At 41.7% G+C, this 25,944-nt stretch overlaps 1 protein-coding gene across 2 annotated transcripts in view; it reads left to right on the forward strand.

The window, feature by feature from the left end:
* WASHC1 (WASH complex subunit 1) overlaps positions 1-25,944 on the forward strand; it is a 1,004,726-nt gene that overhangs the window by 739,640 nt on the left and 239,142 nt on the right. The gene's annotated exons all lie outside the window — the stretch shown is intronic.

The raw sequence follows: 25,944 nt of genomic DNA on the forward strand, positions 1-25,944 counted from the left end.
AGGACATGCTGGAGGGATAGATTCCTGTCCCAGAAACGTCCCATACTCTGGAACAGGCTACCCATCTATGTCAAGCAAAGTTATTCATTAGCACTCTTCAAGAAAAATCTTGATGAGTGGATGGGAAATAGGAAATACACCCTGGGGATCACTTCTGTGTCTCTGCTCGATAGTGGCACAGGAAATAACTTTCTTGGGTGGCGTACGCCAGGGAACCTTGTTGGCTAGGCTTACGTAGGCCCTTGGGCCGATAGCCTAGTACCTACCTATGAACCTATGAAGTTGAAAGAAGAACAGATAGAGGAAATATTGAAGAAAAATCTATAAAAGAGATTAAAGAGGTGATTATAAAAAAGATTAGGAAAGCTCCATGACCAGTTGGATTAACTGTATAAAACTACAAATTATTACCTAATAAAATAATTTCACTGTTAGATGATGCTTTTTAATTAGTACAATATTATAGAGTAATCCCTCCGTCATGGAAATTTAATTTCCCTAATTATCTAACCAGGAAAGATAAAAGAGTTAGATGTCATTCTGCTATCAGTACATGATATTAATCAATTCCTGAAATTGTTAAGGAAATAGATAAGTTTTAATCAGCTTCTTTATTGGATATTGATCATAATAAATCTGAGATTATTATAATTAATCAAGCTATGGATCCTAATTTTAAAAACTATTAAAAATGTGATTGAGATAAAAAGATGCTAAATACCTAGGAATAAATATGTACTTGGATTTTAAACAAATTATTAATTTTAATTTTACCAAGCTCTCTAGTGAAACAATGTCTTTAATTCAACAGTGGAACATATAATGTTAAGTTGTCTATCTCGCCTTCCTTCTTGCTGGTTGGGTTCGGAGCCAATCTTCGGCTTTGACTCAGCCGTCCTCTAAAGCTTGAGAGCTACATACTGGCTTGAGGCCTCCCCATACCCCATGATGCCTGGCGCTAGAAACCCAGATCTCATCTGCCGCTTCTGCTGCGAGGTTGCTCTACTGGCTCAGGTCATATAAAACTTTTATATTGTGTCTTTTCTGTCATAAACTAGTTAGTTTTAGTATTGAAATTCTCGTTTAAATATATCCTTGGTATTGTAGTTGTTTTTGTGTCTGAATCCTTGTCTTTTCCCCTCAGAAACTTGTTTTTATTTAGAGAGGTTCCCCTCCCCCTTTTCTCCTTCCTCTTAAGGTTTTCCGTTTAAGTTAGAGGATAACCTTACCTCTAAAAGGTTTCCATTTAAGTTGGAGGATAAACTTTGTTCTCTCTATCTCCCTTAAAAAAAAAAAAAAAAGAATTCCTTTATTACTGTTAGTTTAGCTGTAGTTAATTATAGTTGTTGTATAGTGTAGTTGGTTCTGGTAACTGTAGTGTATTTGTATTGTGGTTAGTTACCTTAACCCTTTGGTGTATGTGTTTTTCCCTGTTTTTTCTTCTTTCAGGATGTCCAAGGATCTTAAGCCATCCGGATTCAAGAAGTGTGACTCATGCTGTCAGAAGATGTCTCTGACAGATGGTCACACTTCTTGTGTTTATTGTCTGGGCGCCGTGCACCTGCAGGACTCTTGCTCAATTTGCCATGCATTCAGTCCAAGAGTCCTGCAGGAGCGCAAAAACAAATTGATCTTGAGTGGTCTGCTTAAACCCCAAGATTCACCGGCGAAGGCTCAGCCCGTGAAATCTTCTAGGCCACCTAAACCTTCGGTCGTCGTTGGGTGAAGCCATACCATTCATCTCGGCTCCGGCTGGAACCGATGTTCCTCCCTCCCAGTCGGCTCTGACACGTTCTTCGGAGCCATCTGAGAGTCAAAAAGGTCCAGGTCTCCTCTGGAGTTGATACATTCAGCTCCGAAGTCGCCTCTGCCCCAGTTGGAGCGTAGTTATCGCTCATCCCACTCTTCTTGGTCCTCAAGACTTTCAGACTATGACTTGGAAAGAGTGGTCAGTAGGCTGTTAAAATCACAGGCCCTAGCCAAAATGTTGTCCAGTCCCCCTCATCAGGTGTCTGCTCCGTCTACTGCTGTAGATATTCCTCCAATGCATCCTATGAGCCAGAGTTCGTTGGGGTTTGAGTCATGGAACCGTCAGCTCCGATACCTTCTCCTTCGGTTCCGTCGTCAGCTTCGATCCCTTCCATGGTACTGTCCCTGGAGGGATCTGGGTGCCGAGACTCCCTCGGCTCTGAGGGGGCGAGTGGAACTGGACACTTGTCCGACCCCACTCTTCCCCTCGGTGCTTCAGCTCAGGTGAGCTCGGCTCCCACATCTGCCTCGGAGCCATCCCCCTTGGTACGGGGAGGGGTTCTGGTTTCTTCGGAACTGGAGCCATCTCTGCATCTGGGCAGGGACGCCTTCGAGGTTATGAGTGTACTGGCCCCCGAGTCAGTCCCACGATCGACTCGATCGGCTCCTCCCCTTAGGGTGCCTGTGTAAGCCTCTTCCAGACCCCAAGCATGGGGATCCAGCGCTCCAGGACATCCCTTTGGGTGTATCCTCCTCTTTCGAGGCCTCCCCTGACCATTCAGAGGAGCCACCTCGCAAGAGGAAGCATGTTGACTTCCCCAAGTCTGTCACATCGGATACCAACTTAGAGGAGTCGGAAGGGTCCCCAAGATCCCCCTCTGAAGATCTCTCCTTCTCAGACATCCTTGAGATGCTTAGGCAGAGGGGGAACTGGACTGCCCTAAGCCCTTCCGAGGATGAGTTGGTATTCCTGGACGCGTTTGGATCCCGACCTTCCACCTCATGGGTGTCTCCGCCTTTCGACCCACTGATGTCTGTGGTGGCTCGGAAGGTGTGGACAGCTCCAGAACCAACCCCTAGTAGACCTGCCAAATTCATTACTGCACCGCAGGACAAACAGTTCTTGAACAAAGGTGTCCCCATTGATGCCATGGTGGTAGCGGTGGCCACAAAGAAGGAGTTGGCCGAAACGTCTTCATCTGTCCATCCCCCTAACAAGGAGTCCAGGATGATGGACAGATATGGGAAGTGGATGTTCTCTTCAGCGACCTTTTCTATGCGGTCCCTGAATTACCTGTGCCACTTTATCCATCTTCAGAGGGATTTCCTGAAAGCGCTTGGAGATAGCCTCCAAGATCCATCAGCTGAGGGGGCCCAGGATAAGGCAGCCTCCCAGCTGGCAACTCTTAATTCAGTGGTAAACTCCTCCATGAGGCTCATTTCGTATGCAGCCGATGGGGTGAGTAGAGCCACAGGCACAGCCGTGGCTCTAAGGAGGCACGCTTGGATGCGGCTATGTAACTTTGTGGAACCTTTAAGAGCGTATTTCACCAACACCCCTTTTGATGGTTCCTCTCTCTTTGGATCACAGGTGAATGATACCCTTACCAGGTGTGAGCAGGAAGGCAAGACTCTCTCTGCCGTAGGAGTCCATTTTTCCACTCCTTCCAGACCGTATCCCAAGGGTCAGAAGAGTGGAAAGATGTGGTTCTGGAAATCCCAGGGAGCCTTGCCGGACACACGTGGTGAGTTTCCCTCCAGGGGCATAGGAGGGAACAATAACAGATGCCGCCCTTGTGGCAGAGGGGGGTCCGCAAAACCAGGGCCGCAGAGAATCTTTCTCTGACAAGCCCTTCCAGCATCCCTGAAGGGTTGCCCGGCTGCTCACCTCTGGAGGCAGTCAGGGGAAGATTATCGCTGTACCCAAGAGCCTGGCAAGACATAACACAAGACCAATGGGTACAGTCCGTTATATCCAGAGACTACAGAATTCCCTTTGTTCACGCTCCTTTCTTGTCGAACAAGTCCCTTCCAGATGTTCCACCCAATCTAAGGGATCAAGCAGTTCAGGAAGTTTCAAAACTGCTAAGAAAAAGGGCCATCCAGTAAATCCCAGCAGACCAGCAAGGATCCGGAATTTACTCAAGGTTCTTTTTGGTACCAAAAAATACAGGGGACTGGAGACCCATTTTGGATCTCAGCAGACTAAACAGGTCTGTACAAAGAACGAAGTTTCGGATGGTCACGCTACAGTCCATTTTCCCTTGCTGGGTCAGGACAATTGGATGTGCTCCATAGATCTTCAGGATGCGTACTACCACATCAAAATGGACAGGCGCTCCAGAAGATTCCTGCGCTTCTGGCTGGGAGCCAGTCATTATCAGTTCAGAGCTCTGCCCTTTGGTCTCACCACAGCCACCAGGGTGTTCACCAAATGTATGGCAGTAGTTACCGCTCACCTGAGACGGCAAGGATTCCAGGTGTTTCCGTATCTAGACGACTGGCTCCTCACTGCTACCACCAGGCATCACCTTCTGCAAGCCAGAGACTATACTATCCAGACGTGCTCCAGACTAGGTATCACTATAAATTTCAAAAAATCTGCTTTGTCACCTTGTCAGTCTATCATCTTTATAGGTGCAAACTTAAATACAAAAGACAGGTCAGCCAGCCTTCCACCAGACAGGGTGTTGCTCTGTGGAACCTAGTCAGACATTCCCGGTCAACAAATGTTAAATAAATAAATAAAAATAAAATAATAAATGTCCAGGTCTTGTTACAATGTAAGAGAATTCAAGCCAGGTTCGTCCTCCAAACCCTGGGTCTCATGGCAGCAGCAATCATACTCATCCCTCTGGCACGTTTTCACATGAGGATCCTCCAATGGCTTCTTTTCACCCAATGGTCCTTCCAGCAGCTTCCCATGTCTCACATGATTATCATCACAGAAACATGCAAAAAGCACCTTGCGTGGTGGATGGTCTCCTCATCAGTGCCCTTGGGCAGACCATTTGTACTTCCCCCTCCAGTTGCTACGGTGACCACTGATGCCTCCCTGATCGGTTGGGGGGGGGGGCATTATCAGGGCAGAACAGTCCAGGGTACCTGGCAACCTCAAGAGTACCATCTGCACATAAACATCTTGCAGATGAGGGCCGTGCTTTTAGCGTTGCAAGCCCTTCAGGACTCTCTTCCTACCGGAACAATTTCAATTCAAACAGACAATATGTCAGTCGTGTGGTACATCAACAAGCAGGGAGGAACCAGGTCCTACCCCCTATGGCGATCTCTTCCCAACGGTTTCTGACCGCAACGCATATCCCTGGGAAATCCAGTGTCATAGCAGACAGGCTGAGCAGAGCTATTCTCATGCCTCACGAGTTGTCTCTGAATCAAGTAGTAGCGGACCAAATCTTCCGCAAATGGGGGCAACCTTGCTGCGACTTCTTTGCCACCCCCTTCAACAGCAAGTGCAGCAACTTCTTCTCTCTCCTACCACATCTAGAGCATTCCCCCAGAGATGCTCTAGTCCATGATTGGCATCAGGGACTTCTGTATGCATTCCCTCCTTTTCTCCTAATTCCCAAGCTGATACAGAAAGCTACCGTATTGGGTTGCAGAATGATCCTCATTGCTCCGTACTGGCCTCGACAAATATGGTTTCCGTTCCTTCATCATTATCTTATCGAGCAGCCTTGGACTCTGGACCCAGCTCCAGACCTCCTGATCCATCAATCGGGTGGGCTCCATCATGCCCTACAATCTCTCAAGCTCACGGCTTGGTTGTTCCACTTCCAACCCTAGCCAGGCTTCCTGATATCTCCCAATCGGTGCGTGAAATCCTTTTATCATCGCACAAGTCTACCACTAGAAAAACTTACGCTAATAAGTGGAAACGTTTTTCTTCCTGTGCAGAGGCTAAGAATATAGACCCCTTTTCAGCCCCTGTTCACCACATCTTGGAATTTCTTGCGGAGCTCTTTCATACTGGGTCCGCTTCCGCTACAATTAGAGTGCAGTTAGCCGCAAATTAAAATTTTCACATTGGCCTTTCAGAAAGTAGCATAATGTCTCATAAGCTTTGTAAGGCCTTCCTCAGAGGAACCACTCTGTTCAGGTCCCCGGTTAAAGATCCTCCACCCCCGTGGGATCTGAATTTGATTCTAGCCTCTCTAATTTTGCCCCCCTTTGAACCTGCAGCTTCCTGTTCTTTGAAGTTTTTATCTTGGAAAAGACTTTTTCTGGTAGCAATTACTTCAGCGAGAAGAGTTTCTGAACTACAGGCTCCGTCCCCCATACCTAGTGTTCCACAAAGACAGGGTTGCTCTTAGGACTAATCCTTCCTTCCTTCCTAAGGTCTCTTCTGAGAATAACTTGAACCAGTTCATTGACCTTCCTGTATTTTTTCCCAACCATTCCAACAGGGGAAAATATAAGTTACATCAATTAGATGTTCACAGGCAACTGCGCTTTTATTTTCATAGGACTAAGGACTTCAGAAAATTGGATCAGCTTTTCCTTTCTTATGCAGAGGGCAAACAAGGCCTACCAGTATCAAAAGTAACTTTATGTAGGTGGCTGACTTCTATCATAACCTTTATCTATCAGCTGAGGAATAAAGAATTGCCTGTTAAACCTAAAGGTCACTCCACCAGAGCATTAGCCACTTCTGTTGCGTTTCAAGCTAAGTTGTCCATGGAATCTATTTGTGCAGCGGCCAAGTGGGCATATCCTCATACTTTCATCTCTCATTGTAAGTTGGACGTGGTTTCCAGGAGCAGAGCTGATTTTGGTTCCACTGTTCTGAAGAGTCTGTTTCACTGAGCCACCCAGGATATTAGGTGCTAGGGACGCTGTCCCAACCAGCAAGAGTGAAGGCGAGATAGACAACTTAACATAAAGAAGTTATGTACCTACCATAACGTTCCATGTTAGTTGTCTCCTCTCGCCTTCTTTCTTGCGTCCCACCCTACATCCCCCTATCCTACTAGACTGAGAAGAGTTTCTCTATGGATTTACACCCACTCTACCTAGTAGTCTATGTAGTTGGGCAAATGTATGATAGGATAGGATTCCTTCATTGGTTTGTCTGCTGTTAGTCTTACCAAACGAGATCTGGGTTTCTAGCGCCAGTCATCATGGGATATGGGGAGGCCACGAGCCAGTATGTAGCTCTCGAGCTTTAGAAGATGGCCGAGTCGGAGCCGAAGATCGGCTCCAAACCCAACCAGCAAGAAAGAAGGCGAGAGGAGACAACTAACATGGAACGTTATGGTAGGTACATAACTTCTTTTTTCTTTACATCTGAGGAAAGATTGATGCTTATAAAAAGTTATTTTACCTAAAATGCTATATTTGCTACAATCAGTGGCTATTCTCCCAGATAACACGCTAATAAAATCTTAGAAAAGGTATTAATTTCATTTCTGTGACATCCAATAAAGCCAAGAATTGCTTATAAAAATCATGTAAAGATTTGGGAACAGGGATGGATAACCTTTCCAGATGTACAGTCTTACTCCTTAGTTTTAGCTTTGAATATAAGTTCCCATTATTCAAGTTAGTGGTGAAATAAATTCATATACATGTAATTATTTAAGTAAAAATGAAATTATAAATACATTCTTGTGTTTATTAAAAAGTTACATAGAATGGAATATAATGGTAAAGTCGAGTTCAAACTATGTGATGACTGTATCACATATTTTTTAGAAGTTATTTAAACCCATCCAGTTGTTTACAAAATGCAAATTTGTAATCTTCCCAATTCCATGTATGCCAGGATTTACAGAAAATTAGAACCTTGCTAATATGATTTTTTTGAAGTGCTGAGGATAGTTATCTGCCATCTCATCCCCTCTTAAAATGTAACAGCTTGATATGATTATTTATATGGTATGATTATTTATAGAAAGGTTCTTTTTTTAAATTATCTCTTGTGACATAGACAATTTTACATTCATATAGAAGTAATCATACTATAATTAACATAAACATTTTACTTCACATATATTGCTATATTTCATATAACCTAAGCAACATTACATAAATCATTCAATTCCTGCCTTTTCTTTTTCTTTTTTTTTAAACAAGATACATCTTTATTAAACCATCACTTACAACATAGTCAATCATACAGTTATACACATGAAAACAAATCACACCAACACAGTCCTAGTTGCAAGCATTTTACATCAAAATCCATACTGAAACACTCCCAGTTCCAAACATTATACATCACCTATAATCTACCCAATCTTTTTCAGTCAAACATTGTATAGCTCATTTAAGTCCTGCCACCTTTTAAACCTCATTCCTCCCTTGTATGTATTGTTCCCACATTCACATTTTTCCTATGTAGTTTACTGCTACCCTTTTTTAAAGATCTCAATTCCCGTTGTTTTATCTCTGTTACTATATTCAATACTTCTAATATAGTTGGTTTAGATTTTGACTTCCATTTTCTAGTAATTGCTTTTTTGGCAGCCACCATTATTAGATACAGCAAGGCCTTACCATGCCTAGACAATTCCGATTCTGTATCCTAGCTCAGAAAAATCATCTCCCTCGTCAGACCAATCTGGGCACCCAGCATCTCCAACAGTATATCCTGCAAGGAATCATTAAAGTCCGCCAATTTACTGCTCTCCCAAAAGAATATGTTCCCAATTACATCTTTCTTCCCTGTCACACCTCCAACATTTGTTGTCTGCCTGAGAAAAATTCTCTGAAGTCTTCTTGAGGTATAAAAATATCTATATATGCATTTTCAGGCAAAAATCCTAAATTTTTCTAGATTTTGTTGCATATTTGGGAGACCTACATATATCCTCCCATTGTTTCTTTGTGAATTGCTTATACAGTCTGTCTTCCCAATCCTTTCTAACCTCCTCTGATTGATTCTTATAGATCATGCAGTATTTTATATGCTGTACTAATTATTCCCTTTTTTAATGGCAGCTTCTGTTCTAGATTATATTAAAAACTCTACCAGTGCTGGTCTTTCATTTAGGACCCCCCATTTCTTTTTCTTTGCCCATACTCTGATGGCAGTCCCTGATAGGAATGGTAATTTCTAACCTATAGTCCAAGTAAATACTGGTGTCTTCCCATTTTGTCATCTTTCTATTTCTAGAGCAAATGATGAGAAAATGTCATATGGATAACACACATAGATTAGCATAAATAGTATAACTGAAAACATTGAAGCTCAGTTGTGTTATATGAATGATAATGAAAAACATAACTTTCTCCAAATTTTTAAATACTTAATATCTACTTTTTAAGGGAATATTACATTTAAAGTTGAACCCTGTACATTTTATAAAATCATACTTGACAGTAAAAGAAAATTAATAAATTTGGGAATTTTATTGAATCAGTAGAAATAAAAGATCTAATAGAAAATAGAAAAATGTTGATATTAAAATCTATTAATCATCTTCAAGTCTATGCTGGAAAATGTTCGCATGGAAATATATTCATAGGAGTTTTGTCACACCCTTTAAGATATCAGAATTTAGTAAATAATAAAACTCAAATGTTGAAGATGTGGTAAGACACTTAAAGTGGCCTGGATACATGTATGTATGGCTTTTGAAAACAAATCATAAATATTGGAAAGATATAATTTCTTTAAAGCAATATGGACAAGTAAGTGCGATCTTACAAGAGTAATAATTTTGCTAAGTGCTCTAATTCCATCTTTTATAAGTAGCAATCAGTAGTGCATGTTTTGGGGTCTTCTAGCAATCGCTAGAAAAGTAAGCACTAGAAAATGGAAATCTGATTCGTTTTCATTATTTAAAGACTTCTTAGATTTAGTCGCTGTTTTGTGTAATAAAGAAAAAAAGTAAAGAAGTTAACATCTGAAAATAGTTTTGGAAAACCATCTTGCTGAGACAAACTGGAGATGTTAATAATAAGTACAATGAAAACCAAATTTGAAGATGTGATTTTAAATGAATCAAAGCTATCTGTTGTAATTTGAAATTTTTAAATCTTCCTTCCTTATATGTAAATGTGATAGAACTAATAAAATTATTTGAAAAGAAAAAAGAAGTTTACGATAGAAATGGTGTTGATACTGTATTTCCTTTAGAGCACAGTGTAAGGCAAATATTCTCTTTCACGTGCACAAACTAGCAGAGTTGAGGAAGTAAATAAGTCTGAATGTTAGCTTCTTTGAAGAAGATACAGAGGAGGGGAGAATCATCTGCTGCAGATGATCTCTTATAGTGCAACAAAAAGGATAGAAAGGAACTTGCAGTAATAATTGGTTTACTATGAAAATGATGAGTGAAGGTATGGTGACCACAGGATGTCAAATTCAGTTGGCTGAATCCCATGTTGTTGCACCTTCAAGTGTGCAAGTTCCTGGGCAGCAAATGCACTGTGCATTCACACATATGTGGTTGATGTGATTAGTAGAGATCGCTGTACAGTACAGATTGGGAACTTTACCCTTTTCTCCTACTGTAGTGCGATCTCAGACTTGGAATATATAATTTGCAGGGGGTGTGGGGGTGGAGGGGGTCTTTCATCCCTGTAAAAACGTAAAGTTTAGCGTTGTGCAGTACATTAGTACTGCTGACAACCAGAACTATAGTTCCTGTTCTGACAAGTGTAGGGGAAACTGTTGAATAATGCCAAATCGAATAATTGACGTGATTCAACATAATGACTCTTTCAGTGTTCCGTGTTCGGTGTTGTTTTTCATTGTGTTGAATGTTTTTTGTTTTGTTAGTTCCAATTTTGATAATAAACCATAACAATTTTTAACCAGTAAGCAAATAATCTAAGCAGAATAGTACTCTTATGTAGAAACTTTTATTCTAGCAATGTCTGTAAAAGCCTTAAATCTTTTAACATTTATGATTAATCCTTAGGCTGGTATAAAGGTGCAGTTCATTTTTTTCATTTCTTCAATTTTCCAGTTTAGAAACTGCTGACAGTAGAATGGTCAGCATGGTGACTTATTGCATTGCGGATGTCTCGGCATATGCACAAGATTGTATATCGCAATGCACATTTCTCTTTAAAATTAGTAGTTATTCTGTTAATGACTAGAAAACAGACTTGGTTAATCAACCAGCTTTATACAGGGAGGAGAATATATATATATATATATATATATATATATATATATATATATATATATATATATATATATATCTGTGTGTGTGTGTGTGTGTGTGTGTGTATGTATGTATGTATATATATATATATATATATATGTATATCTAAATACATTTTTTGGTTCCCCTTGGGATATTGTGACATTGTTTATCCAGCTACCACTCGCCCCCCACCCATAACCCCATGTCCATGCTGAATGTACCAACTTATCACCCTTCCCCAGGACTTAGTTTGATATTGCTGGAGCCAGTTATGGATCATAAGGCAGGTCTACCGGCTTGACAGTCTCTTAAATGCCCTACCCACTCATTGGTCCACCACACACACTTGTCAATTACATCCAAGAGCAACTCCCTTCTTTGTACCACAACTCTTCTAAGAGCATCATCAGTGAATGCCCACCTTCCCTGCCACTTCATCAGTTGCCCAAGCCACTAATCAAATCTGGTTGACTGGACCATAGTTGCAGATTTATCCCTCTATGGCACCGGAATGGCCTATAGAGAGAATGTCTATATTTAAGAGAACACTTTCTGTTTTATTTGTGAATTGGAGAATAAATGTGAAATAAGAATGTGTCTCTTTGTATCTTTCTTCAGACCGTTCTTCGAGTTTACTTTGCAGGCAGACACAGGGCATTTACTTTTAACAGGACGAAAAGTTCTGATCAGCAGCCTTTTTTAGGGGTTAGTCATCTAGTTCTAAATGCATGGTACAGGCAAATTATTTCCAGTGGAAGGTGATGGCCTAGAAAAAGAGTTTTTATCAGTCCACAGTTTCTGTCTTGAATAAAGAGTGTTTGCTAAGTAATTTTTTTTTTGCTTTTATACACAGCAGCAACCAAGAAATGTGATTCCACATGCTCTTCTGTGTCCCATTTCAAATGTCCTCCTGTTGAGAGGCTGAACCTCATCTTTATACTTCATCTTGTATATAAAATTGGAATGCAGTTTTAGCAGACATTTGTGCAACAATGTTTTGAAGCCCTGCTATAAAAATAGAGTTCAAATCTTTATTCCATGAGTAGCCAGTTCAGAAAGTGTTCATGTCCCTTTTGAGCAAAGAGACCTGTATTTTACAAATTGCTAGCCAGGAGTATCAGAAAGTGGGTTTGTTGTCCTTGTTGGCAGCATGGAATTAAACTGGGTTCTTTCTTGTATCATAGAAGGAAAATCCTCGTAGACATATCCTAAATGTATCCATTCTTAACAAAAAAGTTAAAAATGGTGTTTTTTCTGACCATCCTACCTCTGCTGTTTTAAAGGGCTTGGATTGCCATGATAGGTTTGAAGGTTGGTTGTTGGTATGTTTATATTTTCTGTCCTCACTGGAGATTCCTCATATTCAGAGTGGGAAACTAACAGTTCCTCTTTGCATTCATGTACTTTAGCGTAGCAACAGCATTCAGGAATGTTTTTCAGGTGCCTAGTTCTCACTGTATTGGCACTACAAGTAAGGGGGGTTTGTATTATTCATTATGCCTGTGATTGTTTGAATCAAGTTCATTTATCTGATGTTGTTAATCTTCTTTCCATTCTTCACTGATTGGTTTGGTTCTGAGCCCTCAGAACCAAGTCGGCCTCTTTACCAAGCTCGCGCCAGCCAAAAAAACTCTTGAGCTAAGTCTCTACCCAGAATGCCCTTCTCCGTGTTACCTCCGATTTCGTTTGCCACACAGCCATAAAGTCACGTTTCAGCCAAGCTCTCAGCTAAGTGGAATTTTCATATTTTGAGTGATTAGTATTTATAGACTGATGTTCGTCGTGTTTCACTGTTGCAGTCATTACTCTTGGGTTATTGTCAGAAGAAAAATTAAAACGAGTCACATCTGCCTCAGGAGATGAAAAACTTCTTAATTAGCAGCTAACCAGATTACACAGCATGTTGGCCAAGATGATCTCCTCTGGTCAACTTGTTTACTGACATCAACTTTTATACTGCAAGCAAAACAAGTTTTTGTTACATTTCTGACCATTGGCATTTGGCTATGATAAACACCTGTGACAAACATGTTTATCACAAATCACCTCAAACCGACAGTTAGTACAGAATGTTCAAGAAGTACAGAATGTTCAGTTCAACAATGGTAGCACAAATTTTCCAGGACACACAGCCTGCTTCAGTAAATTAACTCTTACTCGGCCGTGCGTCCTTATCCCAGGCTTCACTGAGCTATAACCAAATCTCTTTAGTCTGAAAAGCAGAAAACAGATGATATTCAGGTTTATAAGCAATGCTGCATTTTGTTCACAGATGAGGCCCATCTTTAATAGGCATATCCCAACAAATAACATGTTCACTTTGCAAGCAGAGGAAAAAGACAAATAACAGTATGTTTTAAAACTTTCTCTTAACATTTCCCCCCGAAAACACTTTTGTTTGTCTTTTTATTTCAGCAATATATGGTAAAAACTAAGTTTTTCTTTGCATACATTACTTCATTGGCAAGACAAATTTTTAAACTTCAAAAACATTTGCGAAAAGTCACATTTCAATGTATTCGCTTTCACCAGTCTGTTGCAATTGCTGGTACATCGTCTTCGTAACAGCAGTATCAACCAGTCTTTGTAGAAGACCTCTGATACAGGGTATACAACAACAACCACATACCACCACGATAGCCACAGCGACTCCAATGGACACCAGGAAACTGCTGATGAGATGACTCCATTTTCCAAACCACGCTTGTAGAAAGTCTGTAAAGGGATTACTTACCCCAGAGTTCTCTGCCAATTCTTCGGATAACATCTCCAAACCTTTCAAAGCTCGAGTGATACTTCCGTCAGGCACAGTGTTGTTTGGAATATATGTACAACAGAAAGTCCCAAACATCCTGCAAACTCCTCCTTCTTTGGCCAGGAGCATATCCAATGCAATTCGATTCTGCCATGCCACCTGCGAAGTGGCCTGCAGTTGTTCAGCAATTCCTTTCAATGCATCTTTGGTATAGTTCACAAAACGCTGCTGGTTATAGTAAATGTAGTTGATCCAGTCCACATTCTTATTAGGTTGAATCCAGACAAAGATGGATGTAAAACCAGCTGCTATTTGGTTTATTGCTTTGTATTCATCAGGTACGCCTCTTGGTACGCCAATGCTATCAATGTAGACACCGTTATCGAAAGATTGCTTCGGTGCCTCTCTTTTTCTCCTACTCAACCACTTCGGCTTTATTTCAGGTTCTCTTACAAAATTGCTTGCTGGAACTGGGAAAATGTAGAATGGCAGAATTAACTTTACAAGTGCACAAGTTCCCTTCCAGGGAATCAATCGTAAGCCTTGATCTGAGTTTGTTGTCTCCACATAACCACCATACATCTGCTAAACTATGAGTTTGGTTCTCCAGAAATGGATTCTCATTGCCATTCACAGTAACATTGCAATAGTTCTGTCCCATATTGCCATAATTCTTCCCTGTGCCATCTCTGGAAATGCACATATACGAACCTGGATAGGAAATCGCTGCAGGCGGTTTCTCAGCTTTGCTTATGACTGGAAAACGCTGAGTTTCATTTTTGCATTTATCTTCAGTTTTGTTGAAGAATAATTTTAACAGACACATTAGGTTACCTACATCTCACATCAATGGGACTGTCGCTAGTTGCTGTTTACCTTCAGCACAAGAAACACAGTTCTCACAATGTGCCTCTCGGGTACTATATCTAACCCAAGATAACCATTCATTATGGTGTACGAATCCCGTCTCGAGTAACAATTGTTCTTCTTCTGTGAAGGGAAAATCTGCTTTACTTGTAGCATTTTTAAGGCTTTGTACTTTAAGTTGGAGGGTCCCCAAAGGATCATTTCCAATTGGAAGAGACACTCCGATTCCATAAACTCCTGAATCACTTTCTTGTGGTGACACAATGGTTATAGTAATTACTTCGGTACCTTGGAAATGCGCAATTTTTATTCTTTATTGCCTGCTTTTATCTTTCTCTGGTATCACTGCACCACTTGTTTCCCATCCATTCACATCTGTTGACCAGCAAACATTTGACCAGGACGTACAGTCTCTATTGCACAAGTATTTTGCACAAGTCAAGAAATTATCATTGTTCCATTTAGAACAGTCCAAAATTCCTTCACAAAGTTTCACCTTAAACACAGTAGTAACACCTGTTTGCGTCTGCAACACCACCATTCCTTTTTCTCTTGCAACTGTTCCTTCTCGTATGGACATATTTACTTTCGCCACCAAAATCATCATCATATAACAGTTCAAGTACCAGTTGAACGTGGCCATTCTCCCTAAGGACTACCTCGCACTGTTGTTTTTTTCATTGGGTTTGAGACGAACTAACCCCTATTGGGCTAATCCCCCTTTGTAGCCAGACTTTGCACTCAGAGGTCCGGTGGAGTTTGACCAATATCAATGGCAGAAGGAAGAGTCTTGAGTTTTTTACAGTGGGTGATATGAATCCACGAAGTCCTCTCAGCGATCTTTACAGCCGTAGGTGTCGAGATAAGCACCTGGTATGGGCCTTCCCACCTGGGGGATGACCAATTCTTTCTCTTCACAATTCGAATCCACACCCAGTCCCCGGGTGCCACGCTTAACAAGGTTTTATTTCTGGCATCTGCAAAGGAGTCATTGGCTACAAGAGATTTGACATTTAGCAGCTTCTTCATATAATCCGCTAGATCCTCACCCCCCTCACGTTCCACTGGCAACAATCCTTGCCACTGCGGGACGTAATATGGTCTCCCAAACAAAAGTTCAAATGGTGTAAGTCCTTTGTAGGAAGGTGAGATTCGCATATACAGGAGTGCCAAAGGAAGGCACGTAGTCCATGATCTATGTGTTTCTGCCATCAGTTTGCGGAGCTTACTCTTCAAGACACCATTGTGTCTTTCCACCAGTCCAGCTGACTGGGGATGGTAAGCACAATGATACTTGAGATCAATTTGAAACACTTGACCCAACTTCTGAACAATCTGGTTAACAAAATGAGACCCATTATCACTGTAAATGCGTCTTGGTAAACCAAATCGGGGAATTATTTCTGTAGTCAAAAGTTTTGCTACTGTTTGTGCATTCAGATGCTTCACTGGAAAAGCTTCTACCCATTTAGAAAAAGCATCAATAATGACTAAACAGAACCTTTTTCCTCTGAGGGTGTCAATTCAATAAAGTCCATACAGAGTGTGTGGAATGGATATGGAGGGGTAGGGAATGCCTGCTGAGACTTTTTAACTCCCCCCTGAGCATGATACTTTGCACATAATAAACAAGATAAACAGAATTGCTTTGCATAAGTTGAAAACCCTTTACACCAAAACACCTTAGACACTTTTTGAATCATCGTCTGTACTCCTACATGGGCAGGTCCATGGCTAACCAATGCCACATACCTAAAAATGTTTGAGGGTAATACCATTTTGCCATCTGATGCCCTATACAACCCATCCTGTTGAGTGATGCCATATTTTACCCAACAACATTTTCCTTCTGTGTTGTCAATGTTTGCATTACTTTTAGTGTCTCTAAGGCTAAGAGGTGTCCGGGCTTTAAATCATTGTCATGTAAAAGCAAATCATTTTCTTGAGCTGCCTTTTTTGCAGCCATTATCAGCACGTGCATTTCCCCTGGAGACAGGATCTTTTCTGTTGGTATGTGTGTAACATTTACATATCGCTATCTGAAGTGGTAGTTGCACTGCATCTAATAACTGTAAAATTAAATCTCTGTGATTTATTGGTTTGCCTGTGGCAGTAACCATTCCCCTATTCTTCTATTGTTGAGCGAAAACATGTACAGTGGAGAAAGCATATTGACTATCTGTATAAATTGTCACTTTTTTACCCTCCCCTAAGGTACAAGCTCGAGTCAAAGCCACCAACTCAGCTGCTTGTGCAGAATAAATGTTTGACAATCTTTTTGCCTCCAAAACTTCAGTTTCTGTGGTGACAGCATATCCTACTAGTGTTTTCCTACAGTGTCTTTCTTTGCTGATCCGTCTACAAACATAACAAGATCAGAATCTACCAACGGAATATCCATTAAATCTGGTCGGGGAAGCACTTTGTCATGAATGCTGTCTAAACAAACGTGTGGAGTACCTTCTTCTGGAGTCGGCAAAAGTGTCGCCGGATTAAGAGTAGTACATCTTTCTATGGTCATATGAGGCTGTGTTAGCAACACTGTCATACATGACAAATGTCGACTAGGAGATAAAAAGGTTATCTTATCTTGCAAAAGTATAGTAGCTACTGAATGTGGAACCCGCAATTGTAATGGGTGAAACAAAACTAATGATGCTGAGGCTTGTACTGCCACGGCGGCTGCCACCACAGCTTGAACACAATGCGGCAATGCCCTTGCAACAGGATCTAATCTGTAAGAGTAGAAAGCTGTCGGTCTCCGTTTATCCCCATGTACTTGTACCAGAACCGGTGTCATATATCCTCCCTTACAATCAACCATTTGTATAAACGGCTTAGAATAGTTCGGAAAACGGAAAACAGAGGATCCTGCTATCAATTGCTTAATTCTATTAAATGCCTGTATTGCCGTATTTGTCCACTGTATATCATTTTTAGCTGCCATGGGAGTGTCATAGATTAGTGCGGTCAAGGGCCCTACATAGTTAGGGATCCAACTTCTACAAAAATTAGTCACACCTAAAAAGGACATCATCTCCTGCTTAGTCGTAGGCATAGGTGCCTCAAAAATTGTTTGTTTTCTTTTGTTCTCCAATTGTCTACCTGCCTGTGAAATTAAATAACCCAAGTACTTTACTTGTGCTTTCCACTATTGTAACTTTTCTTTATTTACCTTATGTCCTTGCTCAGCTAAAAAACTAAGAAGGGCAAGGGTATCCTTTCTACAACTTTCCTGCATGGGTGAGGCCAACAAAATATCATCTACATACAACAGAACCTGGCTTCCCTCTGGGGGAACAAACTGAGCTAAATTCGCAGCCATTTCTTGTGTGAATATTGTCGGACTCTCACAATAACCCTGTGGCAATCTGGTGTAGGTGTATCTTTTACCTTGATAAGTGAATGCAAACCAAAATCTACTCTCCTTATGTAGTGGTATGGAGAAAAAGGCATTGCTTATATCTATGACAGAAAATTATCTGTGCTGAGGTAGTAAATCATTAAGTAATGTATAGGGGTCATGGACCACCGGTGCTCTTGGGATCACAGCCGATTTAACTGCTTGTAAATCCTGAACCAACCTCCATGACCCATCCAGTTTCTTTACAGGAAACAACGGAGTATTGCAGGGCGAATCTGGGCATTCAGCAAGAATTCCTACCTGTTTTAGCTGCTCAATAACTGGCTTAATTCCTTCCTCTGCTTGTTTACTTAGCGGGTATTGGTGCTTACAAGGTCTAAAACCTGACTTTGGAGTTGTACAAACTTCACCTGCTGTTTTCATCAGTCCTACATCCCCTTTACCTTTTGACCATAAATCTACAGGTAAGGCACTTAACGCACTATCTTCCTCTTGAGTTAGGAGGATTTGTCATGCCATTTCTGTTTTGTCATCCCTGAGGTGCACGCTTGGTTGTGCCCAAGTCACCCAATTTAATCTTTGTACCTGGATCTGTTGATCCTTCAACTGACTTTCGGACATTGTGTCCCAATTCGTTACCTTTTTCGCCAAATCTACCCAATGTGTCCCCACTGCTTTAGTAATTGAAATATGTGGGCTATAACCTGAGCGATATAAAGAACTCATTTCCTTAGTCAAAGTACAGGTCACTACTGTATTACCTTGCGTATCCCAAAACATATCATTCAAAATTATCCTTGCACGTTTGTGCTTAAAGAATTCTTTTTCAAATTCTTTATCCAGACCAGGGGCCTTTCTATAGAACATTGTACAATGTAAGTGCGCCGCAACCTGCGGTGACCCGCTCCTAGATTTACTTAAAGCTAGGTTGATCAAATCTGTATCAACCATCCCCGACCCATTTGAAATCAAGTCCTGGCTATACCAGTAAAACAAGTCTTGTACTCCTTGTACCACCAAGCCATCCGCTAACCTTTTCGCCTCAATGCCTTTGGGTGTGGGAATTGCCGCTATTCCAAACGAATGCATCAAATCTCTTCCCAGCAAATTAACTGGACAAACTTTCGATATAATTACCCTACACCTAACAGTTTGGTTTGTTTGCGGATTTGTGAACAACAGAGGATAAGATAGTGGTTCCTTATAGATTTTCCCGTTTGCCGCTTTCACAAGGACAAACTCATCTGTTTCGCAGTTCGGAGGCAGAACTGCTGGACCCAAAAGTGTACGCGATGCACCTGAATCACATAAAAACTCCACTTTTTGTCCCTCGACCAAAAACTCTTTCATGGGTTTTTGATCTAGATGCATAGCAATACCCAAATTTGCCAGGTTTATGACTTCACAGTCACAATCCCGCCCTTCCTTCTGAGTGTTCTGACATTCATCGCAGCGAGTGTCTGCCTCATCATCATCACAATCATTCTCACTTTCTTCTTTTCTACAATAATCACAATAATGAATTTGGTGCCTTCCTTTACTATCATATAGTCATGCGGAGCCCTTGTTCGTAAGCTGTGGGGGGTGTTGCCACTCTTCACAGTCGGCAGCGAAGTGCCCACGTCTACCGCATTTAAAACATTCTCCACGTTTTAACCTCCCCTCATATTCCTCTGAATGTCCACCAGGTTTATTTAACGTGTCCCATTTCGAGCCCCCACGTTTTTTTACACCACCATGGTGCCCTTGCCCCCTTTGGTCCTGTACCAAGAATATACCACCATCATCCCCTACTTCTAACACTTGTACTTTCTTTTTCTTTTTCAAATTGAAATGTCGCTCAGCATGCCGTGCATATTCAAACAAAGGTTGCAGTCTACATGTTCTATGATCTACCATATGCTTAGTTATAAAACTAATTATCAGAGCCCTACATCCCTTAAGAAAAGCATTTTTCAATTGCTGTTCATACGGACTATCATTGGTCTGATCCTGCGGAATCATCATTCCACAATGGTTATTGAACACTTCTGTCAATCTTACAATATAGTGATCTACAGATTCATCATCATTTTGGATGCACTGATTTATTACTGTCCAATCTGCTCTTGGACGCCACTTATCAGAAATTCTCTTTAACAGATCAGTGACTCGCGTGTCTAACACCCCAGAATTATGCTTTAATGTAGTGCCGTCATCTGCCTTACATGTCCAAGCACCACAGTCTAAGTGCCAATCTGGACCCAGGATTTGTCGCACTACTTGTTCTACTTCTAAACCATTTAGATGATAACTTAAATGCATACCAACTATGTCCTCAGAAAACTTTTGAAAATTAACCTTGGGATGAGGAATACCATCCGTATCTCGTTTTATATCCTCTCTAGCCCAGGGACGATAAACTAAAATAGTTGGCTCCTGTCCAACATCCCCTGCTTGTGGGTTTGCAACTTGTATTAAGGGAAGAGCTTCTGAGTAGTCAGAAAGTTTAATGGCCCAACGTCCTTGCCCTGCTGGTCCTGACCTTAACTGCATAGGTTGGTCTACCTGACCTTGGGTACTACGGTAATTTTCGGGTAAATTGGAGGGGTCACAACGCTTCCTTGAGCAGCCAATAACCCACCCTGCTGTACAGATCCCACATCTTCAGACTGATATTGAGGAGGTTCCGCCGATACGGCAGAAGCAATTTCCCCATACGGTGGGGCAGTTGCCTGCCTTTGTACCGCACAAACTGTATGCTCATCCTCCTTATCTAAAAATAAAGCTACTTTTCCACTTGGCACCAGTGATCCCTTTTGATTTATTTTTTCTTTTTCCTGGCACTGTTTTTCTTTTATAGCTCGTTTATTTGCTTCTTCTAACCATTTTTGTGCTTGGGGAAATCCCAATTGTCTTTGCTTTTTAGTTCTAGTTCCCGCATCTCTTTTCAAGTCTCTAACCAGTTTTGCACAGGCATTCTTATTCAGGGTACCATCAAAATCATATTTCAACTTCCACTTTTTCAAAAATTTAACATTATTTTTGTTTAAACCTTTCATATACTTGGCATCCACATTTAAGTAGACATCACTCTCACACTTGCAGCAACTCGAACCCATGTTTCCCCTAGATTTCTTATTTTAGGACTGTATCAAAGTTATTTTACAGGGCTTATTATAAAATGGGGCTATCTTAACGGGTGATCCTAACAAAATAATCTTAACAAGTAATCCTACCCACCCTTAACTAAAAATAAAACCCTTGTCGACAAGGTTAAATTAAATTAAAAGAAAATTTAGTTTTCATCCTACCTGAACCAGATGAGACTCCGTTTCCCCTTTTGGTTCAGAAACCGTCCCTCAGATAGGGATCAGAGAGCGGCCGGCCTCCTCTCAACGACAAATCAGTCGGAGGGCTTTCAGTCGAGGGAATCTTAAGATGAGAAACCCTCACCTGCACAGGTTTTTCGGTCTCTCTGTCTGTCTGATCCGTATCTTCGTAGAGGTTTCCGGTCTGAAGGACCAAAATGTCAGAAGAAAAATTCAAACGAGTCACATCTGCCTCAGGCGATGAAAAACTTCTTTGTTAGCAGCTAACCAGATTACACAGCATGTTGGCCAAGATGATCTCCTCTGGTCAACTTGTTTACTGACATCAACTTTTATACTGCAAGCAAAACAACTTTTTGTTACATTTCTGACCGTTGACAGTTGGCTATGATAAACACCTGTGACAAACATGTTTATCACAAATCACCTCAAACCAACAGTTAGTACAGAATGTTCAAGAAGTACAGAATGTTCAGTTCAACAATGGTAGCTCAAATTTTCCAGGACACACAGCCTGCTTCAGTAAATTAACTCTTACTCAGCCGTGTGTCCTTATCCCAGGCTTCACTGAGCTATAACCAGATCTCTTTATTCTGAAAAGCAGAAAACAGATATTATTCAGGTTTATAAGCAATGCTGCATTTTGTTCACAGATGAGGCCCATCTTTGATAGGCATATCCCAACAGATAACATGTTCACTTTGCAAGCAGAGGAAAAAGACAAATAACAGTATGTTTTAAAACTTGTTCTCTTGACAGTTATCCTGCTGGCAGGCTACCCTCAGTCGGCCAGAATTCCAAAGTCTAGGTCCGGTGTCGGTTGCTGTCGCCTCTTCCCTCACGTCAGTGCGCCAGGGGTATAAAAGATGCAGCCGATGCCGTTTTCTTCGGTCTTTCTTGCCGCGCGGTGCCCGAAGCAAAAGCAGTTCGCAAGTGCCGGTCGGCCGACTCCTAAGATATTCAAATCCGAATTTCAGAACCGAAGTCTTCATTAAAGCTAAGTACCCCATTGGGGAAACTTTTTTCTTGCTCCATACCGATGTCAGAAAAAGTTAAGAGTTGTATTTCTTGTGGGAAGTAAATACCTCATAAGGATTTTCACTCTTACTGTATTCCTTGCCTAGGCCCTGATCACAACGTTGCTAGCTGTCGGTTTTGTGCTAGGTTTAACCAACACACTATTAAGCGTTGGTTCGATTTTGCATTTCATTACTTTGGCCGAAGATTTAATTATATAATGCCGTCGGACCAGTCGACAACCGGAGTTTACAAAAAACGCAAGGACAAGGAAAAGGATAGGCATCTGAGGTCCAAAACTGACGACGAGGCCTCTGCTAGGCCAGTCACCGGTTCCCAGTGAGGCGCTTTCGCAGCCCCTGGCGCCCCCTACCTCAGAGCCACAGGCCGCTTCCGACTCCCACGTGGAGCCAACTGGGCCTCTGGATACTTAAGTTATTGGACACATGGAAATCATTCCCTCAGATGGGTCTGGAGCCACTGAGCAGGCATCGGCTTCTGAGGGTGTCTTCAGACCTACACAACTATATATATTAAGCCATCTTCAGCTTCAAAGACAAAGACTAAAGCAGCTCTAAAGACAAAGAACCAAGTACAGCATTCTCCTGCTCAGACTTTCATGCCTAAAAAACAGATGCTCAAAATGGCCGAAGACCTAATTACTTTGATCAGGGGCTGCCATCCCCCTCCTGATAAGAGGCCTAGGCAAGAGACAAAGTATGATCCTTCTGAACAGGTGTCTATTTCCTCTGATTCCTCTATTGAAAAGGATTACTCCATGCTTCCCTATGAGGATTCTGATGCTGAAGAATCCATTCCTTCAGCCTCTCCTCTTGGGGATTATTCTTTTGGGGAAACCCTGCATACCATGAAGGAGCATTTCCACTGGGAGAGCCAAGATTATTATGAATGTAAGAAAAGGCTCAGGGACTTTCTACTACTTCCTCAGCACAGACCCCTTGCTATTCCATCTGTTCTAGACATTGTTGATGATGTATTTTTAGAGTCCGGCCTGTCCCCTGACTCTTTACCCCCTGCACCTACTAAGCCAGACAGATACTACAGGGTCCCGGATTCTCATAAATTCCTATATAAAAACCCCGCTGCTGACCAAGAAACTATATCTCAGGATCACAAAGGGGTCAAGGCTTCCAGTGCAAAAAACCCTGTCCCCTCTGATAGGGATTCTAGGGCGCTAGACAGATGGGGGAAAAAAGTCTACACTTATGCTACCCAGGCTGTAAGGGCTTTAAATTGTCAGTTTCATATGCTTAAATATCATCAGTATTTAATGTCACTACTTAAACAGAAATTGTTGACAATTACTGAATGTTCAGAGAACAAGGAATTGCAGGATTTATTGCAGGCAGCTGAACAAGTGGGAAAGCATACTTTGCAATGTGGTTATGATTCACTGGAAGCCTCTTGCAGGGCCGCTGTTACAGGTACTGTTATTAGAAGGAATGCTTGGTTAAAGGAACAGAATCTGTCTGATCATGTTAAAGCAAAATTATTAGATGCACCATTACAGCATGATACTTTGTTTGGTACTAAAGCAGAAGAGGTGTTGAAAAAAATGGAGGATAAAGCAAAATCCATGCAGACAGTCAAGGATTTCTTACAGGTACAGCCACCCAGGTTTAGCAGGAACTGGCCTTCTAAAATTGGTCCTTTCCAGTGTCGGACAGGCCACAAAGAGGCAGATACAGGCGTCCCAGAAGCAGATGTAAGCCCCAAGGCTCATACAGGCCTAAACAATGGGGTGCTCCTACCTCCAAAAGCGGAGAAGACAAATCACAGCCTTACAGGAAACAGTCCCAATGACTTTCCTCTACCAGATCCAAGCACTTTTCTTTTGGCAGCTCCCTTAGGGGGGAAAACTAGCACTTTTTTCATCAAATTGGCAAAAGGTTACCCAAGACAAATGGGTCCTGAACATAGTGTCCCAAGGCTACAGGTTCCATTTTCACATTCTACCAAGGTCAAAAGATATGCCAGACCTGCCACACAATCAATGGGCAGAAGCAGAAAAACACATTACAGCCCTCATGGACATGAGGGCCATTCAGCAAGTACCACAACAAGAGCAGGAGCAAGTATTTTACTCCAGACTATTCCTAGTACCCAGAAAGGACAAAACCTGGAGACCAATACTGGACCTGTCTATACTAAATACGTTTCTGGAAGTTCCAAAATTCAAGATGTTGACTCTACAGCAGCTACTGCCCATGCTGGGCAAGAAGGCTTGGCTCGTAACTTTGGACCTAAAAGAGGCATACCTGCATGTTCCAATCAGACAATCTTGCAGAAGTTGCCTCAGATTCATAGCTGGCTCAATGCATTACCAATTATCTGCACTGCCCTTTGGCTTATCTACTGCGCCCAGAGTCTTCACAAAATGCCTGGCACCAGTAATTGCGGGAATTCAAATATATCCCTACTTGGACGACTGCCTAATTCAAGCAGAGAACAAAGATATTCTTCTAAAGGATCAGGCATTTGTAAAAAGATTACTAATTGGCCTAGGGTACACAGTAAATGAAAAGAAATCAAAACTAGTGCCCTCTCAAGAGATAATATTCCTGGGTGCAAGCTTAAATACAACTGCCCAGATGGTTTATCTCACGCCAGACATACAAAAGCATCTGACTACTTACTTCAACAAATTGGCAACAAAAACTCACTTATCTGCAAGGAAAATCCTGCAGGCCTTGGGTTTCATGGCATCGTGCATTCTACTAATTCCATAAGCCAGACTGCATGTGAGGAAAATACAATGGTATCTAAAAAGTGTTTGGACTCAGCATTGCTACAGCCTGGAGACAGTAATTGCACTCCTTCCCTGCCTGCAACAGGAGTTTCGATGGTGGGCGGAAGCCTGTCACCACAACAAGGGTCTGCCAATTCAGTCTACACCCAGCTAGACAAACACTGACAACAGATGCATCAGATTATGCCTGGGGGGCCCATATGGCAGGAAAATGTATTCAGGGAACATGCTCTGCAAACCAGATGCATATTCACATCAACCAAAAAGAGATGCTAGCTATTCAAAATGCTCTGACAGCTTTCAAGGACCTGCTTCATCCAGGACAGTTACTGATAAAGACAGACAATACTACGGTCATATGGTACATAAACAAGCAGGGAGGTACACATTCCTACCCCCTCTGCAGACAAGCAATGACCTTATGGGACACAACATTGGCTTTTCAAGTTCACCTGCAAGCACAATTCCTGCCAGGAAAAACAAATACTCTGGCAGATGAAGTAAGCAGAAACCTCATGGATACCCATGAATGGAAATTGGATCCACAAGTCTTCAGCATCATAATAAGGAAATGGGGATGCCCAGACATAGATTTATTTGCTTCCCCACACAACTGCCAATTGCAGATATTTTGCACAAGGATTTATCACAAACAAGCATGGAAAGTGGACGCCCTATCCTTCAGCTAGAAAAATCTAACAGTATATGCCTTTCCTCCACTGCCTCTCCTTCCCAGGGTACTCCTAAAGGTCAGACAAGAGAAGCCAAAAATGATACTGATTGCACCAGACTGGCCATGCGGAACTGGTACCCAATCCTAAAGAGCTTGTCTCAAGGTCCAGCATGGATATTGCCTCAAACTTGTCACTTGCTGACCCAACAAAACAATCAGATCCTGCACAGCCAACTCAGGACCTTAAATCTAGCAGCATGGCGGATAATGTAGCCATTCAGAACACTCCTCTTTCAAAAGATATTTTGGATGTTATCTT

This window comes from Protopterus annectens, chromosome 11.part0 (assembly GCF_019279795.1).
Source record: "Protopterus annectens isolate FY-2018-M chromosome 11.part0, PAN1.0, whole genome shotgun sequence".
NCBI classification, from domain to species: Eukaryota; Metazoa; Chordata; order Ceratodontiformes; family Protopteridae; genus Protopterus; species Protopterus annectens.